At 35.9% G+C, this 26,660-nt stretch overlaps 1 pseudogene; it reads left to right on the top strand.

Moving 5' to 3' along the window:
• Positions 1-21,974: 21,974 nt before the first annotated feature.
• On the top strand, positions 21,975-22,448 carry LOC149265658 (metallothionein-like protein EMB30 pseudogene; annotated as a pseudogene).
• Positions 22,449-26,660: the final 4,212 nt, after the last annotated feature.

Raw genomic sequence — 26,660 nt, 5'->3', positions numbered from 1 at the left:
TTGTATAGTTCTAGACCAAGTTTGAGACAAGTAGAAGTTGGTCATAGGGCATACTAGTGGCACATTGGTTTGTGCCTCAGAAAGCATGTTACGTAGAAGAGTTGTAGTGACAACAAAATTGTAATGAATGCAAGTAGTGAGTGTTAAATTATATAGTTGTAGTGGAAGTGTCTTGCTAGATATTTGTTGAAGAGGATTGAACATTGTTGTAAGTGGGTCATTGTATTTGGTATAGGAGCCCAATATGTTTTATTTTATCTTTACATTCTATAGGGTGGCAGGGTGGTGCTAGGGAAGGAAGTTGTATTGTTGCCTCCTTCGAGTGGATGCTAGTAAGCTAGGGGTGTATCTCCTTCCAGTAATGGGTGATAAATATATTGGGTTGTAGCTCATCCAATTGTCGTTGGTAAACTAGAAGTTGCAGCTTCTCTTGTACTATATATATATATATATATATATATAGTGTTCCTTTGATGTGATTTTATTGGTTAATGTTTTTATGTTCAATTGTAAAAAAAAAGAGAAATCCTAATTCACCCTCTCTCAATATTTCCAACAAACTAGTTATAACACAAGCACAAAAGCTAGCTTTAACACAATAGGAAAAAAGTGAAAAATTTAGTTAAATATCATTATCATACTTAACACTTCATTTAAATGTCAAAGATGTTTTTCTCCCGTGTAACTAGATAAACACTTAAAAAATCAACTCGGAAAATGGAAAATTAAAAAAGCACACATTATAAAATATTCTACAAAGAAAAGGTGAGAAATATTTAAAAACCTATATTAAAAATGTGTTGAATTGGTTTGAAAAATAATGAGACAATTATGAGTAATTTTCCAACTATCTTTTATGTTTAAGAAAGAATGAAATGAGTGGCTTTTGTAAATGCATTTTTTTGCAACCAACAAAGATCTATTTTAAGTACGGATCTAATATGAGCCAAGAGGGATCAAATTTCTTCATGTGCAAATTTTTTTAGAGTGCAAAATACAATGTGTTATTTTTCATTGTTTAAATTGTATTTTTGAATTCTAAATAGAGTATATAGGACCAAATAAAAATTTTAACCATAATTTTTTTTATCAAGCTGATATCGACATAAATTAGTTAACATAGATCTTCAAATAGTTTATTTAAATCTCTTGTTGAAATATTTTTTAAAAGTATAAGATTTAAACATGTGATTCACACATTTTTTTTACTTCTAGTTACTTTACAACCCATTCATTTTATTTTTTTTAATTATAGTTGACATTATTTTTCTATTTATCATATTTTTTATTTTTTATTTTTTATTTTTTATTTTAAAGGGGCACAGACCACAAACAAACTTACACATCCACTCATATTAGGTTGTAGAATGAGATTCTCAGCTCAATTAAGGGAGTCTTTAAAATGAGTTATTTTTTAGAAATAAAGAAAATGGTATGTTGTTTAACTTAATGGGCTAAAATATTAAGTTATATAGACATTTAAATTTGTATAAGAAAATGCAATAGATTTTGCTAAAAATATTTAATCATTAATAACAAGGTGTTTATGAGATTTTGGTTTGTATATTTATGAAGTGAATTAATAAGTGGACAAAATCAATTTTTAAGGTGATGACATGGCAAAGTTCTATCTTGATCTATTCATTTGTTCAAAATTGTTATTAAAGTAAAATAATTCAATTTAAAAAGTTGAAAAATATTTATAAAAATATTTTTTTGGGAAATAATTTTTATAAATTTTGCCACATAACCACTAGAATGATACATGTCATTTTAAAATAAGTTGTTCTATCATTGGAGTCACCATTAATAAAGTGGAAAACTAACTTCTTAAAAATTCCTACTTGATTCATTGGAAGAATTTCAATGAAATAGAGGTTGAGTTTGTCCAAACTTACTTCTCATGTTTATTATGCAAACTACATTCGGTAGTCCCCATTGAGATCAATAGTGTCTTCCAATACAACTAAAAAAACAACACATGTCATTGTGATAGGTGATACATACATATGGCTATTATATGTTCGATTAATGGTTGTTGGACAAATGTCATGCAAATAACTTTATGACATGTTGCTATGTAGAAACAACCTACTTGTAAATGATTGCTCGTCTTCTAAATCACCCCAAGACTACCCACCACCTCCTTTACTTAAGGCTTGCTTTTTATGCTCACATTTTATGTCAATTAAACTCCAAATGGAGCATTTTAGCTCAAGAAAATCTTAGATATAACAATCATAAGCAAAAAAAGAAGCCAAAAAGAAAATTTTTAGAGATCTACCTTTAGTGATGGTAAACTTTGTTGCAAATTTCTTATGTAATAAATTATCTCCTACAAGAAAATGCATACCAACCTTGAATCGGGTTGGAGATTAGGATATTTGGTTAATCTTAAGATATAAGTTCTTGTGATCAAATGACAAAATGTATAGAATCCCAAGGACACAAGCGTTAAATTTTTAACTGACTAATGAAAATTTTGTGGTAATGGAAATTGTGAAAAGCCATTCAACAATACTATACTATAAATCCCTAATAGTAAGATTTTTTAATGGTAAGATTTTTTAACAACAATTTTTTTTAGTATTTTAGTAATGGTTAAACAATTAAAAATAACCCAAAAATAACCTTAGAATGTATTTTAGTAATAGTTTTGATAATAACAAATCAACTAATAAACTATTAAAAATAAACCAAAAAGTAACCTTAGAATAGAATGTTGTGATAGAATAATTCATTTAACATTATAACATGTATTGTGGTTATTTCAGTTATTTCTTTTCCTATAGAGAAGGGTTAACATTTATCAACAATGCAACAACCTCAAGCTAGTAAAACAATTCTAGAATAGGTGAGAAGGATCTTATGTAATGACTTAAGAGTAATACAACTTTGATGGTTTGAGTGTATATCCAAATTTCCACATCATCCACTCAAATTAACATAAATTATGTAATTATGTGAATGAAGAATGTATAAACCTGCATGAATTAGTAGTTTAATTATCAATGCAATTCTTATGCAAACTAGTAGAAGGGTGTCATCCATTATTAGGGTATTGGACTTTTGTTTTTTAGAAGATGATGTTTTGAATATTGATATTTTATTTAATTTGGTTTTTTTTTTTTTACATTTACAGGTATACTATTTAAGTTTAGGTTAAAATATCTTTAATTGATAATCATCGTTGACAAAACAATTATAAATTGTGATTTAAAACTTTATTTATATATGGATATAGAGTTTAACGCTCCCTACTATGACAACTATCAAATGATGGAGTTCAAATATTAAGCCCAAATTCGAGTGGTTATTGAGATGCCATAATCTTTATTGATTTTTATTATCTAATTAAGATATTGTGTTGCTTTTAGTTTTTTATTGGTTTTTATTATCTAATCAAGATATTGTGTTGCTTTTAGTTCCAGGGATTGTTGAATTACATTAATAGAAAATAAAATAAAATCATTTTTATTAATATGAATAAAATAAAATGACATGAAAATTTCTTTATTTAGTGATGCATATATATGATTTGTTATTTGTAAATTAGTCATTTATACATATACATTTTAGAGTATTTAATTATTTTATCTTATTTAATTAGAGGTCATATAATAATTTTGAAGGTTTTGATTTTTTAATAATGATTAATGCAACCAGCTATAAAGGTAATTAAATTTTAATTTTAATGTATTTAAGTAATACAATCAAAAGGTTTGCCTTTTCTTGTAGTTTTATTGCTCATTAATAAGAATCCGAAAAACCTCTTCCCTTCTACTAGATGAACCATTGTTTCTTATGCTAGAAGTGAGTGGGTCTCACCAAATTTCATGTTCTTATTCTTATGGTGTATTTCAAATCCTCTTATTCATATAGTAAATTGTATGTGATTTTAGAGTATAATGCACTAAGAGATAATCCTCATAAGTTCTTTGTTGTGTACTAATTTTTCCTTTACCTAGGACCCAAAGGCTAAAGTTGGAGATAGAGGAGTTTCATTGAGCCTCCAACACTATTATTGCCTCTTTATACCATAAATGTAGATAGTATTTCATTTCAACTCAAGTACAACCAAAGTTTAACTGATATTTTAAACATCACCATTGCTAGCCCACCATGCAATTACAATTATGCAAAATCACAAATGATTTAATTTCAAGTTAGGAGATTATGTGAAGATGATGACGACACAACAATAGATATTATCAAGCAATTATGATAATGGAAATAATAATTTATTTCTAATGCTTAATTTAGTGAATTGATTTTTGATTCAAAAATGTAATTGTACTCAATAAAATTAATAGGAATAGTTGGGAAATATGATTTCAAAGAGTGTATTAGTCCATGTAATTAATATGAAAGTGTTTTAAATTTAAATTTAAGATGTTTTTATAATGATGATAATATTTTTCATTATTAATTAAAGATAAAAAAAATTCATTAAGATTCTAAATGAGGTGATTAAAGCACTCCTGGTGAGAGGGCTCATATTAGCCATCCCACTAAGCACTAATGAATTAGGATGTGGTCATGTGTCCTCCAAGATAAAAATCATGAACAATAAAACTTTTGCACAAAGTATCATGTGACATTCCATCAACACGATTATGGAATAACCGAGAATTCATACCAACATTACTTCACAGATTGGGTGGAGATTACGGGAAGGAATTATATTCAATTTTGATTGTTGATGATGTTGTTAGGCACTCACTTCGCCTATCCTCCCACAAATGATAATTACGATTTGCAAGAGTGGATTTTAGTTATGGGAGGTGATCGAATACAATACAAAGCACATTACAATTTGCATGAGTGGATTTTAGGTATGGGAGGTGATTGAATACAATACAAAGCGACTATTTAGTTAGGGTACTAGGAACTAAAGGTTCTATTGTTATTACTATGCATGGGTATCTCCTATCCACATATAAGGTAACTAGTAGTGGCCTCCAGTGTTTCTTCACCATGTCGTTTGAATGGTAAGGAGACTCTTCCTCATTGTTTTCTTGACTTTTGGTGCAATTCCATAGTGCATCGTTGAGGCATTGTTAATTGTGTTTTTCTTTTCATTTATTGGTATGCTCCTCTAGTGCTGCTTACCTGGCCCATTCTGGGCGATATTCACTAGGCCTTTCAACCTTTTCTAATCTCACTCTCATTTAACATCCTATTCTCTATGTGTCTCTTTCTGGTTGTTTCTTACTCCATTAGAAACTCGTGTAGTCTAGGCTTCTTCCTTCCCTTTCCCACCCTAGAGAATGTGATTTCCTCATCCCTTCTTTCTATTAACACATTGATATACCATCTCTCGAGAAATCTATGTCTTTCCCCATTGTTGTCATCGATGCCTCAACAAAGAGCCAGAAGCTAGAGAGTAGTAGACTACTATAGAGGTTTTAGAGATTCACAAGCCTAACAATGAGCTGAATCCCCTGCGTGTTTATATTATACCTAAATACCTCAACATATTCAAGATGAAATTTCTACAAGAAAACAAAATATTGTAGGAGAATGTGGTTGTGTCACTGATTTAGAGGTTACATAAGAAGTTATAGATTCAAGTTTAGTCAATACATGCACATAGTCAACACTCACTAGGATATGAAAATTCTTCTAGCCACAATATTGTTGGATAGAAATGAGGCCGAGGAAATCCTCATGCTAGATGAATTACAGTTATTCTTGAAAACTTTGGATAGGCGCCTGACCTTGATTGAAGACCACCTTGGGTAGGAATCTCACCTAATTGTTGGACACAGATTTTCATTGATGTCAATATGGCAATATTCAAGAGGAGGAGACAGAGAATATCGGAGCCAAGAGGAGCAAATGGAGCCAAGAGGAGCAGACCAAGCCAGAGGAGCCACATTGGAGCAAAGAGGAGCTATAGGAGGAGCCACATATGTATATAACATAAATATATATGCCAAAAGGAGGACACAACCATCAGAGCAACAGATATCGGGAGCATACACAGCTATCGGGAGCCTATCGGGAGCCATCGGGAGCAGAACTCATATAGATATGTTATCGGGCTTCTAAAACCCATGTATGCATGCTTTAACATTATCAGCGGTTAAAAACCATATATATATGCATTCAAAACTATCGGCGGGCACATATTACAAACACACTATCGGCGGAGAAGTTTATATATAAAGGCATATATATGTATATCGGTGACATCGCTAATCGGCGGTTCAGCTATGTGCCACCACTGAAACCTCCGATTGCGATAATAATGCGGACCCGATCCAGAATTATGTTATGGTTGAATGCTATATCGCATCAGCCCATCACAACAATACACAAAGGCATGACACTCTCCTGATCGCCGATTGCGATAAGGCTGCGGACCCGATGGGAATATAGACTGTGGCTTAATATCATATCGCATCCGCAGTGATCGCAAGACATAAGGGATGACGCTATAATCTGCCGATTGCGATAGAGGCATGGACCCGATGGACTCATTAAAAACAGTCTATAATATATCGCATCCGGCATTTCGGAGCGGGTATCGGGAGTGGTAAAGGCCCTGCCTCCGATTGCGACAATATATGCAGACCCGACTGGCATATAAATTATGGTCTAATACCATATCGCATCCGGTCCATCGCATCGGCCATCGGCCATTAGTGACTGCAGTCATGTTGCGATTGCCGATAGCGATAGGAGCAGTGGACCTGACAGGCATATACAATATGATTCAATGGAATATCGCGTCCATAGGAGGATCGGCCCATCGGCCATCGGCCCTTTGCGATCGCCGATTGTGATGAATGCTGCGGACCACATACATTATAGATACGGGTGCTATGATCCTTGAAGTCTGCCCTTTAGCACTTTTTCGCCTGTTTTTTCATATATTTCCTATGTAACTCAAAAATGTCGTGCGCTAGGTTCTGAGGCAAAAATATTGTAAGGAACAGTCCCGATAGTGCGGGAGACCGAATCATGGCGATTATGATTGGGATAAGATGTGGTTGTCTGTTAAATGAGGAGGCTCCAGTGTATGCCTGCGATCATGAGCAAAACAGGTGTGTTGTTACAATTTTGATATATGTATCCTGTGAATATTGGAACGGTTGGATAGACAGAGGGAACTGAAGTCCGGGAAGCCGAAGAAGCAAGCAAGAGAGGAGGTAACTGACAAGGTAAGCAAGCGTTGAGGAAGTCGAAGAGCCTGCGGAGAAAGGAAGCCAAAGAGCTAGCGAGAAAGAGGAATGAATGGACAGAGGCATGGCATGTATAAAAGCAGCAAAAACAGAGAACTGATGTTGTCGTTGGTGTATGGTATAACCTGAGTATGAGATAGTGGAAGCAGTAGAGGCAAAGGGGACAGCAGAAGAAGTGGAAGCTGAAAAGAGTGTAGCAGCACACCAGTGTATATCAAAGAGGTTGGAGCCTTAGAATTGAACAAGATTGAAGTCCTTGGGAGTTGGTGCTCCTAAGTCCAAGATTGGTGTCTTAGCAAAACAGAGTTGGTGCTCTGGAGGTTGGAGCCTCACTGAAGTCCAAGTTGGAACTTGGCAACTGTTCACAATTAGATATATATTAATATTGTATTTATTTCATTGCACTGTTTTGCATTTCTTTAATAAAAGCATTAATTCCAGCTGTTGATTTTTGTGGTCTGTGTATACATATACAAATATATATATGCTTTTGGGAATCACTAGAACAATTAAAAATAATTGTAAGAAACACTGATTCACCCCCCCTCTCAGTATTCCCAACAATTGGTATCCGAGCCAGCTTCTTCATTCTAGCCTAACAGCTTGAAGAAGGATCCGCAGCCATGATGAGAAATCACAAAGTATCAGGAAAACCTCCTCTGTTCGATGACACTAACTTTGGTTTCTGGAAGAAAAGAATGACTTACTACTTAATGTCCCTTGGACCTGAAGTCTAGCATTTTTGTCAAACTGAATACCAAACGACTTCCACTCTTCCAACAGACCATGACGATAGGAAAGCCTACATCGCAAATGCAAAGGCCATGAACTCCATCACTAGTGAATCACTGATTCCGAGTTTACAAAAATCATGCACTGTACCTCTGCCAAAGAAATGTGGGAGAAGCTAGTTGGCTTGTACGATGGAGACTCAAAAGTCAAAAAGGAAAAGCTTCAAACTCACAGAAGACAATTTGAAAGTTTGAAGATGGAAGATGAAGAAGATATTGCAGCATACCTCCTTCGAGTAGCTGAAGTAGTAAATTCCCTGAAAGGATTGGACGAAAAGGTGGAAGAAAGTACCATTGTTCAAAAGGTATTAAGGTCTTTTCCAGACAGATTTGACTCCAAAATAAGTGCTATAGAAGAAGCAAAGGATTTAGATACCCTCAAAATGGATGAACTCCATGGAATTCTCACTGCCTATGAAATGAGGAAAGGTGGCCCTAGCTCCAAAGATGCAGCATTCAAGGCCTCAAAGTCAAAGAAAGGGAAAGAAAGGAATGACTGTAGTGATGAGTCAGATGTGGAATCCGAATTGGCTCAATATGTACGAAAGCTGAAGAGAGGATCTAAGCTTAAAGGCAAGTATCCTCTTATCTGTTTCAAATGTGGTAAAATAGGTCATTATGCAGCAAAATGTCCTCATAAACATGACAGTGATGATGAAGGAAATTCTAAAAGAATGGCACATAAAAAGAAAGGGTTCAATAAGAAAAACTTCTTCTCCAAGAAAGATGAGTCTGATGAGGATGAGTTTATGGTCATCAAAAAGAAATCAGATAAGGAAAGTGATCATGATGAAAGCCAAGAAGCATTATTCATGGCACTCACAGATGATGATGATGGCTCGGGGCTATAAGAAAATGTAGATGAACTGTTAATAAGCGCCATTGAAGAAAACAGGAAACCACGGAACAAAATCATTTCAATCAAAGTGGAAAACGAGGAAATAAGAAGGAGAGAAGATCTCTTGGAAGCAAAACTTAAAGAAAAAGAAGAGACTTGTGAAGAACGCGAGGCCGAAATAGTATCTTTGAGAAAGGAGTTGGAGCAAATTAAAAAGGGTTGTAAAAGCTCTCAAATACTTGAGACTATTATGAAAAATAAAAAACCTAAACATGATAAGTCTGGAATAGGTTTCAAAGGAGAATCCTCAAGCACTAAGAAAAGTGCGAAAATCTATGCCGATGCACTTTCCTGCAATCCAAAAGATGAAAAAGTATGTTATCAAAAGTGCATCCCAGATTCCAAGAATGAAGAAAGAATTACTCCAAAGAAGAATGTGGAGTCGAATCATGGACACTACATCAAATACAAACCTGTACTCCACCAAGGGCCCATCAAAAATCCAAAGGACGAGGGAGGAGTAATTCCCAGGAAGGAAATCGACTTAAACTGTGGTTGCTTCAAAACCATCTTTCTTGGACACTGTTTTCACTGTAAAAACTTCGGTCACCAAGCTAGACATTGTATGGCTCGCAGAAGTGAAAAGACAATGCAAAAGGACCGAGTAATCAACTCATATGCCCCCAAAAGGCAGGGACAAATCAAAACCTTCAATTCATTTGATCCCTTGACCAAATTTGATCTGACTTGCTCTTTTTGCATGGACACTATGAACAAGACTGCCCACTCAAAGGAAGAAAGACGAGTAGCAAGAACTCTGGCATGGACAAATGCGGCCTGGCTCTATTTGCCCAAAATAATGGAAACCCATGGTTTGTGGATAGTGGGTGCTCCACACACATGACAGGAGACAGAAGGAAGTTTATCTCACTGAGCAAAAAGGAAGGGAATGTGTCCTTTGGAAGCGGAACTGGCAAAATTGCAGGAAGAGGAACAGTTACTTTGATCAATGGAAAAGGAAAAGCTCAAGATGCTCTGCTGGTTGACAGACTCAAACACAACCTTCTGAGTGTCAGCCAAATCTATGATCAAGGACATAAGGTTGTTTTCAGCACCAAAGACTGTAAAATAAGGAACTCTACCTCAGGGAAACTTGTGGCAAAAGGGGTGAGAACACCAGACAACATTTACATTCTGAACAAGATTCAAGAAAATAAATGCTACTTGAGTCAGACATATGAGAGTTGGCTGTGGCACAAGCGACTTGGACATACAAGCTTCAAAAATCTGATCAATATCAGCAAGATCAAAGCTGTACAAGACATCCTAAGGTTGTTCAAACCAAATCAAGCAGTGTGTGGTCCATGTCAACATGGAAAGCAGACCAGAACCAACCACAAGACAAAGGAACACTGTACATCGAAGCCCTTGGAGATCATCCATGCTGATATATGTGGGCCAACTAGAAATCAAGCACTCCAAGGAGAAAGGTACTTTGTGTTATTTGTTGATGATTATACTAGAATGATGTGGATATATTTGATAAAGTATAAATCTGAAACTTTTGAGTGTTTTAAGAATTTCAAAGCCCTTGTAGAAAATGAAAAGATTCAAAAATTAAGTGCCTCAAAACAGAGAGAGGAGGAGAATTCACATCAAACGAGTTCAGTAAGTTCTATAATATTCATGGAATTAAAAGGGAATTCTCGGCTGCCAGAACACCTCCGAAAAATGGGGTAGTTGAAAGACGAACCGAATAGTCCAATAGATGGCAAGAACCATGCTATTAGCAACAGACTTACAGCCTAGATTCTGGAGAGAAGCAGTAGGGACAACTGTCTATACACTGAATCAGATTCAATTGAGACCAAATTGTGATAAAACTCCTTATGAGCTATGGAAAGGAAGACCTGCTTCGGTGAAGTACTTTAAGATCTTTGGAAGCAAGTGCTTCATAAAAATAAATGATGGCTCACCCGGAAAGTTTGATTCTCAGGTTGATGAAGGGATATTTCTTGGATACTCTACACGGAGCAAGGCTTACAAGTGCTACAATTATCGACTGAAGAAAATAGTCGAAAGCATTGATGTAAAGGTTGATGAAGATCTTCCAGAAAAGGAAATTGAAGAACATGAAGATGACTTTCTCATTGAAGAAGAAGAACCTACAAAAGAAGAAATAGATGAGAAAGAAGAAGAAGAAGAAGAAGAGGAAAGAGAACCACCTAATACCCCTTCAAAGTTGAAATATGTCCAAAAACATCATCCATAAGAGCAGATCATTGGCGATAAAGATGAAGGTGTGCAAACCCGAAGAAGGATATCAATCACACCCAAGAGAAAAGTCATTGCCCTCCTATCTATGATAGAACCAGAAACATTTGCAGAAGAAAGTAAGGATCCTCATTGGGTAAAAGCAATGGAAGAAGAAATGTCCCAAATTGAGAAGAACAAGACATGGGAGCTGGTACCTCGTCCAAAGGACAAAAACATAATAGGAACCAAATGGGCGTTCAAAAATAAAATGAATGAGGAAGGACAGGTTATCAGAAACAAGGCAAGACTTATCTGCAAAGGCTATTCACAAATTGAAGGAGTTGACTTTGAAGAGACATTTGCACCAGTGGCCCGTATGGAAGCTATCAGGATGTTCTTAGCATTTGCTTGCTCAAAAGGATTCAAAATCGATCAAATGGACGTGAAATCAACATTCCTAAATGGGGAACTCAAGGAGGAAGTCTACATGGAGCAGCCAGAAGGTTTTGATCTAACAGCAGGAAAGGACTTAGTTTGTAAATTGAAAAAGGCTTTATATGGGTTGAAACAAGATCCTAGAGCTTGGTATGCAAGACTGGATAACTATCTCCAACAACAAGGCTTCAAAAAGGGAGTGGCTGGAAGCAATCTATACATAAAAACAGATCAAAGTAAGTTACTAGTTGCTCTTGTTTATGTCGATGATATGATTTTTGCTAGTAATAATGATGAAATGAGCCATGAATTTTCTCAAAGCATGGCAAAAGAGTTTGAGATGTCAATGATAGGAGAGCTGTCCCACTTCCTTGGACTTCAAGTATCTCAAACTAGAGCAGGATTGTGTATATCTCAAGCCAAATATCTAAAAGACATGCTCAAAAAATATGGAATGGAGGATTGTGCACCCGTGAGTACACCTATGACTACAAACTGCAAATTGAGCAAAGATGATGACTCCCCTCTAGTAGATGCAACTCATTACAGGTCAATAATTGGAGCCCTTCTATACTTAACAGCTACACGACCAGACATAATGCAAGCAGTAGGAATGGTGGGAAGATTTCAATCTGCTCCCAAACAATCTCATTTATTAGCTGTAAAAAGAATTCTTAGATACTTGAAGGGAACTTCTGATTTTGGTCTTTGGTACCCAAAGGACTCAACACTGATGGTAACTGCATACACCGATGCTGATTGGGCTGGAAGTATAAATGATCGGAAAAGTACTAGTGGAAATGCATTCTTCCTAGGAGACTGTTTAGTATCCTGGCTCAGCAAAAAATAGTCATCCATATCATTATCCACAGCCGAAGCCGAGTATATTACTGTAGCAGACTGTTGTTCTCAGATACTATGGGTGAAGGAAGCTCTAAAAGATCTCAACATATGTACAGATCAACTAATTACCGTTTATTGTGACAACACAAGTGCTATCAGTCTCAGCAAAAATACAGTGATGCACTCAAGAACCAAACACATACCGATCAAGTATCATTTCCTTCGTGAGCAAGTAGCTGAACAAAATATCGTCCTGGAATATATCAGTACTAAGGAGCAGATAGCTGATATTTTCACAAAACCTCTTCCTCGAGAAGCATTTGAACATCCGCGTCAAAAGATGGGGGTTATTTCTTTATCATCACTCAAGTTCATTCATAAAGATGCAGCAGGATAGGGGGAGTAGTTTTACAGGGGGAGTTCGTATGCATTCCTTTGCCATTGATGACAAAGGGGGAGAGAGGAGAAGAATATTGCCATCAATAACAAAGGGGGAGATTTTTGGACACAGATTGTCATTGATGTCAATATGGCAATATTCAAGAGGAGGAGACAGAGCATATCGGAGCCAAGAGGAGCAAATGGAGCCAAGAGGAGCAGACCAAGCCAGAGGAGCCACATTGGAGCAAAGAGGAGCTATAGGAGGAGCCACATATGTATATAACATAAATATATATGCCAAAAGGAGGACACAGCCATCGGAGCAACAGATATCGGGAGCATACACAGCTATCGGGAGCCATCGGGAGCAGAACTCATATAGATATGTTATCGGGCTTGTAAAACCCATGTATGCATGCTTTAACATTATCGGCGGTTAAAAACCATATATATATGCATTCACAACTATCGGCGGGCACATATTACAAACACACTATCGACGGAGAAGTTTATATATAAAGGCATATATATGTATATCGGCGACATCGCTAATCGACGGTTCAGCTATGTGCTACCACTGAAACCTCTGATTGCGATAATAATGCGGACCCGATGTAGAATTATGTTATGGTTGAATGCTATATCACATCTGCCCATCGCAACAATACACAAAGGCATGACACTCTCCCGATCGCCGATTGCGATAAGGCTGCGGACCCGACGGGAATATAGACTCTGGCTTAATATCATATCGTATCCGCAGTGATCGCAAGACATAAGGGATGACGCTATAATCTGCCGATTGTGATAGAGGCATGGACCCGATGGACTCATTAAAAACAGTCTATAATATATCGCATCAGGCATTTCGAAGCGGGTATCGGGAGTGGTAAAGGCCCTGCCTCCGATTGCGACAATATATGCGGACCCGATGGGCATATAAATTATGGTCTAATACCATATCGCATCCGGTCCATTGCATCGGCCATCGACCATTGGTGATTGCAGTCATGTTGCGATCGCCGATAGCGATAGGAGCAGTGGACCCGACAGGCATATACAATATGATTCAATGGAATATCGCGTCCATAGGAGGATCGGCCCATCGACCCTTTGCGATCGCCGATTGCGATGAATGCTGCGGACCCGATACATTATAGATACGGGTGCTATGATCCTTGAAGTCCGCCCTTTAGCGCTTTTTCGCCTGTTTTTTCATATATTTCCTATGTAACTCAAAAATGCCGTGCGCTGGGTTCTGAGGCAAAAATACTGTAAGGAACAGTCCCAATAGTGCAGGAGACCGAATCATGGCGATTATGATTGGGATAAGATGTGGCTGTCTGTTAAATGAGGCGGCTCCAGTGTATGCCTGCGATCATGAGCAAAATAGGAGTGTTGTTACAATTTTGATATATGTATCCTGTGAATATTAGAACAGTTGGATAGACAGAGGGAACTGAAGTCCGGGAAGCCAAAGAAGCAAGCAAGAGAGGAGGTAACTGACAGGGTAAACAAGCATTGAGGAAGCCGAAGAGCCTGTGGAGAAAAGAAGCCAAAGAGCCAGCGAGAAAGAGGAAATGAATGGACAGAGGTATGGAATGTATAAAAGCAGCAAAAACAGAGAACTGATGTTGTCTTTGGTGTATGGTATAACCTGAGTATGAGATAGTGGAAGCAGTAGAGGCAAAGGGGGTAGCATAAGCTGAAAAGAGTGCAGCAGCACACCAGTGTATACCAAAGAGGTTGGAGCCTCAGAATTGAACAGGATTGAAGTCCTTGGGAGTTGGTGCTCCTAAGTCCAAGATTGGTGTCTTGGCAAAACAAAGTTGGTGCTCTGGAGGTTGGAGCCTCACTGAAGTCCAAGTTGGAACTTGGCAACTGTTCACAATTAGATATATATTAATATTGTATTTATTTCATTGCACTGTTTTGCGTTTCTTTAATAAGAGCATTAATTCCAGCTGTTGATTTCTGTGGTCTGTGTATACATATACAAATATATATATGCTTTTGGGAATCACTAGAACAATTAAAAAGAATTGTAAGAAACACTGATTCACCACCCCCCCCCCAGTATTCCCAACACTAATAATAGTAAGGAGCCAGTCACAATAGAATTATTAAATACTTCCAAGACTTCAAACCTAATGGTCATAGTTTTTCATACTTCTTTAGTTTTATCTAGTGTTTTTTTTTCCATGCTAAATGATCAATTAAGCTATAAAGATATTAAGACCAAACTCTCACTTTTTTACTAATAATTTTTTAAATGCACATTTAGATATTAAAGAAACTATGATTTTCCACTATTTTAGTTTGTCATGTGATAAAATCAGAACAAAAAAATACAACCTTCTAATAAATGAATAAAAGAAAAACCATTATTATCATTATTTTTTTTAATAAATCAATAAAAATTGATTATTATAGTTGCCTCGAAAGGCAAAAGAAAAGACTCATGATATGTTAAGAGAATCACTATCACCAGGCACATTCTTATCGGAGGTACAACGAAATTTACTGACCCATTCAACAACGAGTCAAAGATGCAAATGCAATGGGAAAAACTTGAACGGATAGTTGCAATAGGGTAAAAGGGCGAAAATTCACTAGACATCACAATTTAGAAAAGTTAAGCTATTGTAATAGGAATGAGCAATGAATGACAATAGCGGAAAGGAATTTTTATTATTATTTATTAAACTAGGAATTAGGTCGAAGAACTAACTAACTAATTAGGTTATTTGATTATTACTCATTTATTATTTCTTCCTATTATTTAATATTAAGAAATAAAGAAAGAAATAAATCATTTTAATGTCCACGAGGCTAAAGATAGCCTATGGGACAGATTGCTTCTTCATCCACTTGATGTATTCGTCCCTTTTTCTGTGAAGCTTCAAAATAAATGCTCCCATCTTCTCAACAAAACCCTTGCTAAATAGATTATCCCAAGAGCTAGCTACCAACATATCTGCATAACTTTCCCTGTTGTCTTTGAATACCTCACATTCTAAAATGAAATGTTTTCTATTTCCAGTTTTCCAGAAGAACAAAAAATGCATACTCTTTCCTCCCACATTTCCTTTGGCGTTTTCCGGCGCCCTGTTTCACAACAGAGTTGATGAGAATTAGTCCTTAACTGAGCAATAAGAATTTTGGCTCTCCAAGAGATATTGGCCTCTATGTATGCTTTTGGTTGATGACTATGAGTGGGATTAAACACTTCAATATAGTAATTTTTCTTTCTTCCTGACTCCTTATCCCAAGTACGCTTGTGGAACTTTTCCATAACAAAAGCTTTATGTCTTTGTTGTTTATGGGACATGCATTCAAGAAAATACCCCATTTATTAAACTATTTGTTATTTTGCTGCATCTGAGTTTTTTTTCTCTTGCACAATCTATCATTAAAGACAACCTTAGGCCATCTACCCTCTTCCATTTGCTTAATTTTTTTTAAATACCTTATGACTCATACCATAGAAATTGCTTCAATAGGAGCAGTCCCTGTTTCACTTAACAAGATGTCATAAGGAACTACACTTTTAATCTTAAATTTGTTTGTAATCAAACACATCTAAATTTTCTCAATTTGTCTCCACTGCATGTTGGATGTACTACTCGCCCATAGTTCACAACCATAGAGAATCATCGGAATCACTAGAAGCCCAAAAAGAGTTTGAGTGGTTTTCCATTCCCATAACTCTGCCTCGCTACACCTATTTTGAAAAGCATAAAATGCTTTCCAACCCCCCAAAGTTCTTTTATTTCTACAACCATTCCAGCTTATATTTTTGTTGAAGTCAATTCTAAGGTATTTGTAATCCGCAACTTCTTACAGAATGTTGCCTGCAAAATAGAACTTACGCTGGTTATGTTTTCTTTTCTTAGAGAAGACCACTACTTTCGTTTTGCTGATATTGACTTGCATCCCCACACTTCTACAAAAATGCTCAAGGGATAGTAAGTGCTCTTGCAAACCAAGAGCCGATTTAGCAATTAGAATGAGGTCATCTGCATACAAAAGAAGCCTTCTAACAAACTTGCCCAAATAGATACCATCACCCCCTTGCGAATTTAACCACTCCTAAAGCTTGTCGATATATAAACCAAAAAGGGTAGGAGATAGTGGGCAACCTTGCTTGATCCCGATATCGCTTCTAAAACTTTCAGAAATGCCTGTTGAAGTTCTAATTTTGACTTTCACCTCTTCATACAGCCTATGCACAACTGCTCTCAAATGTTTAGGAACCCCAAGTTCCTCCATTCTGTGCCAAAGCTTATCCCTAGGAATTGAGTCAAACACTTTTATGAAATAAAAAAAGCAACAAAAGACTTCTTCCTTTGTCTCCCAAACTTTTTCAATGATGTGCCTTAAATTTATACAATGATCAACTGTGGAATGTTTAGGTCTAAAACTTGCTTGCCCTTTAGCATGCTTATCTCTTTCTTCTGCCCACTTGCTAATTTTGTTTTCTAGCATGCTTCCAAATAGCTTTGCAAACAAAGGGTTTATCATGATGGTCTTATAATTGGAGGGATTACTAACATCGCCTCTCTTGAAAAGAGGTATTGCCAGACTAGTTGTCCAATATGTGGGGAGCCCTTGTTGTATGATGTTGTTGAAGATTTTTGTAATATGAGGTGCAAGAATCTTTGAGCCCCACTTTAGATATTTTGCTTGGAGTTCAGCTAAGTCTTTTTCTTTTCCAACACCCAACTTCTTGATACCCATCTCTACCTCTTGTACAGTGGAGAGTTCAGTATCAGTGTTGACCAAGGGGGAAGGCTCAACCTTGGGAACCTGCTCATAGAGTTGTCTTGCATAGTCAAACCATTTAGAAGCTGTAATATTATTTCCAATTTGTATCTTTTTTGGTTGGAGTTACTTCCAAAATAATTTGGGATTATTTTTCCCAAGGAAGATTAGTTCTTCCCTCCTTGAAACCATGAAATCGACCTTTTTCTTGCTTAATAACTGCTTGTAATATTTGAACATTATGTTATCCTTGTTTGACTCTTTCCACATTCTCCTTGCCTTTTTGCATTCCTTGTCAAACCAAGCATTAATCGGAAAGAAATTTGTTTCAGACTTCTTAACTTTTTCTCTTTTGCACTTTGCAAGTGCGCTTTGAATTAAATGTGTTAATTCATGACTATGAAGGCTGTGAATTGTAATTTTCTCATTCTCGAAGAGCCTCTCTAGTGTCATTTTGAAGGTATTACAATTTTCTGGGGTCAAAAGAATTTTGCCCTGTGGGAGATTTTGTTGGACATGCTGAAATTTTGACTCTAATTGTTTCTTTTCAATCCAAGAGAAACATAAATAAATTAGCTTGTGATCTGATTTCAAGTCCCACAACTGATCTCCAATCAAAACTTTCTCCATTTTCTCACACAAACCATGCGAGAAAATTACATAATCTACCACACTTGCTCTATTGTAAGTATTGCAAGTGAAATTACTGGACTTTTCCCATCTAGTCAAGCCATTACAAATGACTAAATCAAAGGCCCCACATAGAGTAAGAAATTGTTCACCAAAGAGATTGTAGCCCTTGTCCTCTGAAATTCTTTCCACTGATGATTACTTTCTTCTGTAAGCCAAATAGGGTCACAATCATCTTTACAACAAAGAGTGCTATCTTGCTCGCAGTTCTAGCATTGAAATCACCCACTATAAGGACTTTACCTAGCTTCAAATATGTTGCAATATCTGTTTTTAAGGCTGCAAATGGATATTTGTGGTCAAGCCCTCTACCTTTGTAGTTTTTTGAAACCTGCGATGCAAAATAGCATTCTGCAATTCTAATGTGGTTTCCATTTTTTGATATTTAAAACCAAATGAATTGCTTATTTGAGTCTTCTTTTTCTAACTGAATGAGATGACCTTCTTTCTCCCTTACTAAAACCATGATGCCCCCGTGCCCTTTGACATTCCTTGCTACCTTGTTCCACACTGCCATCTTCCAGTATCCTTCAAATAGAGGTATCTTGCACCGTTCATGTTCATGTGTTTCTATGAGGCAAATTATGTCTCTATCTTCTGCAATAGGCCCTAACCCAGGTTCTCATCTCCATGGGTAACCTCTGCAGTTCCAACAAACTAATCTTAAGGAAACCTGGGTATGACTTGATTGCTATTTATTTTGACATGTAAGACTCACATTTGAGTCTTTGTCCCTGCTTTCCCATACTTACCTTGCTTTCTGATTTCTTGTTGAAGAGTTTGTTGCCTCTTCTTTATTACCATCTTGCTACTATGTTTTGGAAGGAGGTCCAAATCGCACTATCACAACTTTGCCTTTATAAATCCATGCTCTCTTGCCTTTATCTCTTGCTGCCCTAACTTTTAAAATTTCCTCCCTTCTTTTCTCGAGTTGTTTTGCAGTTAAATCTTCTTCTAGGAAAAAACGAGAACCCCTCAAGAGATGTTTCTTGCTTAGAATGATATATTTATCACGCAAGCTAGGCATAATGACTTTTATGGGCCTGGCTCTCTCCCTGTTAAACTTACCCACCCTCCATGCTTAGCATATTTGTCCTTGCCATAACAACTTGTCTTTCAAGAAATCTCTTGCAAGGTCAAGAATACATTCATTTTTCCCATAGTCTTTCACCCCTTTAATAATTATGTTTGCAGCCCTATTTTGTCTTTCCTTGCCTTCACTATTTTGCATGTTGTCAACTTGAATATTTTTTTATCCTTCCTTATTAGCAGAATTGCTAATAACTTGAGCCCAAGTTTTAGAAACTTTGGTGGAATCTCCTTTCGTTTCTTCTATTGCGTTCTCTTCATGGTTGTTTATTTGGGCAATCTGTTTCCCTCTATCATGGGATGATTTCACATTCACCACCTCTGAAGTTTCCACTATAGATTTCTTTATGTTTTGCACATCTACCTTCATGCATTGCCATTCTATCTTCCTTATCACGTGAGCTTCCTGTAGCAATGCCACTTGTTCTTTTAAAACTTTATTTCTTTTTTCTAAAGCCTTGTTCTCAGTGGTTATTGTAAGAATTTTATGATCTCTTCCCTGCCCTTTAGCTTCTAAAACCTCCAACCTTTGTTTTGCATTTAACAATTCATTCACATAAAGATCAGATAACGAGGTGAGAGGTGTGGATGTGGGACTATGTAAGGCAAAGTCATCAATGACTTTTCCTCTGGACTTCTTGTTGCCACATGCTTGTGGAGGAGACTTGTTTGAGTGATTTTTGCGAAGGGCTCGAGTACTTTTCTTTTTAGCCCGTTTCTTCCTTGTTTGATCCCATTTTAGACGGGCTATTTTTCGTTTTAAAATGCCCCGATATTGTTTGGCATTGACCCAAACCCACTTCCCAGCTTTGGGGGCTGAGGCAATTTTCACTTGTTCTAAATCATTTGTCTCCACATGTTTTGAAATTTCTTGTTCCTTTGTCATGTTTGAATGCATTTGCTGCTCCTTGCTCGCTGATTGATACTTCTACTGCATAAAAGATCCCTGCTCTCACAATACTCACTGTTCACTGCTCACTACTTTCACTGCTGACCACACTGCTCACATTGCTTGGACAGCTGCACTGAACAAACAAAACTCATTGTTGCTCCAAGAGAAACCTGCGCTGAAAGCAAAACGAAACCCCTCGAAACCCTACTCGTTATTACATGCCATATGCTCTCGAAAGCTAGTGGCAGGTATTGTTTAATGCTCAGATCGTGATTTCCTTGGATGTTGGTAAAAAAAACTTAGCACCAATACCCAACCCTGCTTCTCACATTGACTTTAATGTGCTTGACAGCATACCTACAGCAAGGAAATTTGTGACAAAGGCTCCCCTGGACGAGTCGTGATGCACTTGGCCCTGTCAATCTTCACGCGGTGTTTCTACTGTGAGCTGAGATAAACGTGGTCGAAAACACAATGAAGAGAGTCAATCCGCGAGAGGATTCCTCCGCGCAGAGAATGGCTTCCTGCATGCAATGAGAATGGATGAGCCAACAGGGTTCTGTTCGGTTTGAAGTGAGGTGCCGTGGGGTGGCTCCGACCAGTCTAGCGGTCGCTTACGTGTAGTGTAAATCAAGTTAGATATATTCCTCGGCCTCTTTACAGAGCGTGAATTCTAGACCTCCTGCATAGGTTGCCCAATACTCGGCCATCAAAACTACTATGCCTTGGGAAACAAACAACGTAGTCCAGAAACAACTCTCTCAATTTTGAATATCGCATACGCCCGGCTCCCACTTCGAAAATTTAAATAAAAAAGTCTTTGAAGATTTAAATAAAAAAGTCCATTAGTTTAATCAAAACTAACTAATTAATTATTTTAAACTAATTATAGGTCCCTAAATATAGTAAATTCCTTATTAAACTAAGAATTAAGTCATAGAACTAACTAACTAATTAGGTTATTTGATTATTACTCATTTAATATTTCTTCCTATTGTTTCATACAATAATATTAATATAAGTCTTTGAAGATTTAAATAAGAAAAATCCATTTCTTAGTTGAATTAAAACTAACTAATTAATTATTAACTTATTATAGGTCCCTTTCCATATCTCTTGGTCCTGTACGGTTACTCTGTCTAATGTAGTCATTTCCTAGTCAAATATAGCCGTTTCTGGTCAAATATAGCTGTTAGATAACCTGCTCTCTCTATTTATATTGCAACCATGATCTAGTTCTTCAACTTACCTATCTAATGTAGCCGTTTCCTAGTCAAATATAACGGTTAGATAACCCGCTCTCTATTTACACTGTAGCCATGATCTGGTTCTTCAACTTATCTTTACGATAAATTATGATGCGATTCCCGCCAAAAACTCTTCTCAAAATTATTTTTAAAATATAAAAAAAATAATTAAAAAATTATATATATATATACATTTTTCTCATCTAATTTACATTTAATATATCTAAACAAAACGAAAATATACTAATTTAATTTGAGAGGAAGCAATGATAAGTGGAGCTGAATTGACATGGAGGATTGTCGACGATTAGAAATGAGTGAACGATACGTTTGGAATGGCAAAGCCACAGAATGCCACTACGATTGAAAAGGAAAGCGTGGTTTGGCGTACTACTCAATTTCAACGTCCATTATTTAGATTCCTTTGGATTTTCACGCCGCTGCGCGTGCTCTGCACGCAATCCCTGTCCCACTCCAGAAGTATTTTGACCACTCGTCTTGCCATGGCGGGCCTATGGTTTACCCCCTTCTCCATCTATAAATGCCACGCAAAGTTTTGCCTTCTCAACACACTCAAGAGTTTCTGAGAGTATTCAATTCTGTGTGGTAAGCAATCTTGTGCAAAGATGTCTTCTGGTTGTGGAAACTGTGATTGCGCTGACAAAAGCCAATGCACCAAGAAGGGCAACACCTTCGGGTTGGAGCTCATCGTTGAAACCATCAACTTCCAGTACGAGAATATGGAAGGCGCAGAGAACGACTGCAAATGCGGACCAAACTGTAAGTGCAACGGTTGCACCTGCAACAACTGATGGAGCACATAATATAATTGATTACAATAATTCTACTCCCGTACTCAGTAGACCCTCTATGTAACCTCTGAGGCCGAGTATTGATTATGTAATAGATATTGTTGTTTAAGATGTGATGTTGAGGGGTTCTGTAGTTGAATTATACCTCATCTGCAGATCCCTTCAGTAGGTTAAACTATTGAAATTCAAGTGGATATAAATATTTATTATACTGCGTGTATATATCTGTGTTATATAATTGTCTGCTTGTCTTGTCATTTTAACAATACTGTGATATTTTATTACTGGCCAGTAACGTAGATCTTCGTTTTCTAGATCATATTGGTATTGATCCATAGCGGCATCTCTATTCTCCCCAGCTATTTCTCCTGGTTTTCTGCATAATACCGTCATTTTCATCCTAATATTTCACTCGGCTTTCGTTATTATTAATCACTTTTCTGCTTAAGACCGTTGTTATGTTATTGTGGTAATCGTTTTTAGGATATTTATGTTATTATTTTTAAATTTAATTTTTGATAATATATATTTTATAGAGTTCAGGTTTTTGTGATCTATATTAAGTTTGTGAAAGAGTTTTTAGCGAAAATCACATGAAATACCATTTGTCGATGCGTTTCCAACCAACTAGTGTGGTTCATCATCAGGACAAGTTGAAGAAACAAATCCAACTTAGCATGTTAAATACTCTGAGCAGAGCCTCCAACGGTTAACTTGCCAACTCCTAGTTTGACTCTAGGACCAATCCCTTAAAAATATATATATAAATATATAAAATATTTTTAATGGGTATTTAGTTCAAAAAATATTATTAAAAATTATAAGTTAAATAGTATTTAAAAGGAAATTTAGTTAAATAAAGGACCTTATAATATATGAATAAATTAAATGCCTAAGTACAAATATATAAAGTAAAAAAGTATTATTAAAAATTATAAGTTAATTAATAATTAAATGGAAAATTAGTTATATAAAGGACCTTATAATATCTGAATAAAATAAAGTAAAATCAAAAGGATGCTAGGCTAGTTAAAAAATTAGTTAAAAAGTATAAGTTGATTAGAATTTAAATGGAAAATTAGTTATAAAGGACCTTATAATATAAGAATAAATTATATGCATAAATATAAATATATGAAGTAATATAAAATATATATATATATATAAATAATTGAAATGGGTGTTTATTTAGAAGTATTATTAAAATTATAAGCTAATTAGTATTCACATGGAAAATTAGTCACAAAGGACCTTATAATACTTGAAGTAATAAGCTAAAAGAAATGAAAAAATTAACTTTCTAAAAATAAATAAATAAATAAATGCAAGGAGAAAATAATGATGAGAAAACATAAAAGTCTTAAAAAAAATAAAAATAAATAAATATAAAAATAAATAAATAAATAAATTAAAATAAAAATAAATAATAATAAAAATAAATAAATAAAAATAAAAATTTAAAAAAATTATTAAAAAAAAAACCTTAAGAGGAGGGCGGAAAAACGACTAGGAAGAGAGTGCTGGGACCCAACACCTACTGATTTTCCAACCATCCTCTCTATTGAGATTGCTTGGCCTCTTTTCAATCTCAAACGCTTCCCTAAATTTTCGACGATGGAAATGTGAAACCCTAGCAATAACACTAGCCTCCTCAATACAAACATGATGATTGGTTTTCTCAGCATGTTCAGCGAAAGCGGAAGACTTAGCTCTCCTATGCTTAAGGTCCGCTGCGTGCTCGCTAATCCTTTGATTAATGGAGCGACCAGTCTCCCCAATATAGGGGGTCCCACAGGAACAAGGGATCATATAAACACCTTTCATACCCTTAGGGTCGATAGGATCCTTCACCGATCTGAGGGACATACGAATGGTGTTCAGGAGCCTAAAGGTCATAGGGATACTATGCTTCCCGAGAATCCTTCTAATTCTATCAGTGGTCCCCTGAACATACGGAAGATGGACACCTGGAATTCGTTCCTTCGGTTCCCTTTTAGTCAGAGAATTCTTGGAAGCTTTAAGGAAAGCCCTTTGACCCATGTATCTACTATAACCATTCTCAACAAAGACATCGAGCAGATGGGATTTTTCTTTCTCAAAGCTCTTCTTGTCCGAGATCCTTAGGGCCCGAGTAGCAAGGGTATTGAGAACACCCATCTTTTGAGCCAGGAAATGGTGGGAACTGGCATGAAGATACTGCTCCATATGAGTTTTCTTCTGAAAAACTTGATGGGTGAGGGAACCATCACTATTCTTAGAAATAAGAATATCAAGGAATGGAAGGCATCCATCAACTTCCTGCTCCTTAGTGAACTAAATGGCTGAGGATTGATTGTTGAGATGATCAAAGAAGAGATCAAGCTCATCCTGGCCATGAGACCAGATGACATTGGTGTCATCCACATACCTTTTCCACAGCTTTGGCAAGAGCCGGGAAGAGTTAAGAGCCTTGGACTCAAAATCTTCCATAAACAGATTAGCAACGACAGGGGAAATGGGTGAGCCCATCGCAACCTCACAGGTTTGCTCGAAGAACTCTCCCTCAAAACTGAAGAAGGTGGAAGTGAGACAGATCTCAATCAACCTGGTCGACAAATGGTATTCCATGTGATTTTCACCGAAAAATCTCTCAAAAATATATATTTTTTAAATGAGTGTTTTTGTCTTTTAAATTTAATGTATGTTATTTTATATAATCGTAAAGTTTATGATAATAATATTTTTAAAAATAGTGAAGAATTATAAAAAAATCAGAAGTTTTTAGTAATTTATTTTAAAATTAAAGACAATATATAATTCTATTCCTTTTTCCATCAAAGTGAGTGTTTTTTGTAATTTATTTTAAAATTAAAGACAATATATAATTCTATTCCTTTTTCCATCAAAGTGAGTGTTTTTTTTCCCTTCCCTTCTCGAGAGCATGCTGGTGATATTAGCCAAAATTACATGTGGCTCAAGTAGGGCTAGTATAAAAATGTAAAAAATCAACATTACTAAATTATAATATTCTTAATAGTTTTAAAGCGAAACTATTAAAGTGAAACATTGTATTGGATAATTCTTAAGTTAAAAAAAATTGAAATTTTTGTGATACTAAAAGGATTTTAAAAAAAGTTTCTCATTAAATCTGAATTTCAAACATGTGTTGCAGTAAACTTTTTTTTGAAAAAAAATAAAAGTATTTCTATTAATTTTTTTTAGGAACATTCATATGGCACTCGACCCTTTAAAATATCACAATTTTGTATTATATTTTTTTTCCTCAAAATTTAGGAAATTTATATAATTTCCCAAAAAAACCTTGAGCTTGTAGCTTTTAGTCACATACATCCCCTAAGTGTGCTTCGCTACACGGACCTTGTAATGACCCCCTTCTAAACTTTAGAAATTAATTTACTAATTATTGCAGATAAAAAAATGTTATTTTTAATTTTGGGATGATTCTGTTAAGCCAAGAATGGACATATGTGAGTTTATGTTGAACTTGTTTTCATAATATAATGTTATGTTTTATTTTTGTACCATGATTAAGAAGCAATGCAAGAGTAAGCTCACTCAGGTGTAGTTGGACAATTAGGGTGAGGTAGTTACTCACCCAAACTCCTCCATTGAAAAGCCAAGAAGGTATTGGGAACCTGAGGCAGGAGGAGAGAGATAGCAAAAAGAAAAAAAATAACCTTAGAGTTGGATGAGCCAATGAGGGTTTTGGGATCTGGAGCTTGAGAGCTCATGCTTATGGTTGGGGGCTAAGTCTAGTGGTGACTAGATAGCTTGGAAACTAAGCACTACAAAACTATCCTGTAATAAACTACCCTGTAAGTGAAGCATACTCGGGGGGAGATGTAGTAAATCATACTGGTCTCAAGGTCGGGAAGAGTGTTTCTTGGTTTAGTAGTTCGTGGATTTCGGGACAAGAGATAAGTATCGAAATCCTGTCCCTGTGATAATGTTAATCTTGCAGAGAAATACATTTAAGTCCTATAATGCTGAACTGTGTAGTATATAAGTGGTTTTATTTTCTTAGAAAGAAAAAGTGCATTATGAACTGATTAGTTAATAATTAAACCTTTTCTTATCTTGACAATATTGAGATGAGCTAAGTTGCTTAAAAGAGCCTAATAAGTTTGAATGCTTAAATCCTGAAGAACCCTTGCTTGAAAAGAGAAGCACAAATGTTGGGTTAGTGCCTTGTTACCGCTGGGAAGCAAAGACGAGATGCACAGTTCCACATCTTGGACAACTTATCAATAGAGGAGACCCAATGTAGAGCAATAATTAATTATACTGCAGGCAACTAAACCACTGTAATAGTACCAAATTAAATTGGCAAACATACTATTGCATGATAACATTTATATAACCACTCACAAATGTAAAAATTGGATACAATTTATTTCACAATACTGCCTGCATGCAATAACTAAATATAATC

The sequence above is a fragment of the Pinus tabuliformis genome, chromosome 6 (genome assembly GCF_031772625.1).
Source record: "Pinus tabuliformis cultivar Carrire ecotype Pingquan chromosome 6, CPIR1, whole genome shotgun sequence".
NCBI classification, from domain to species: Eukaryota; Viridiplantae; Streptophyta; class Pinopsida; order Pinales; family Pinaceae; genus Pinus; species Pinus tabuliformis.
This window is presented reverse-complemented; position numbering and strand designations above follow the sequence as displayed.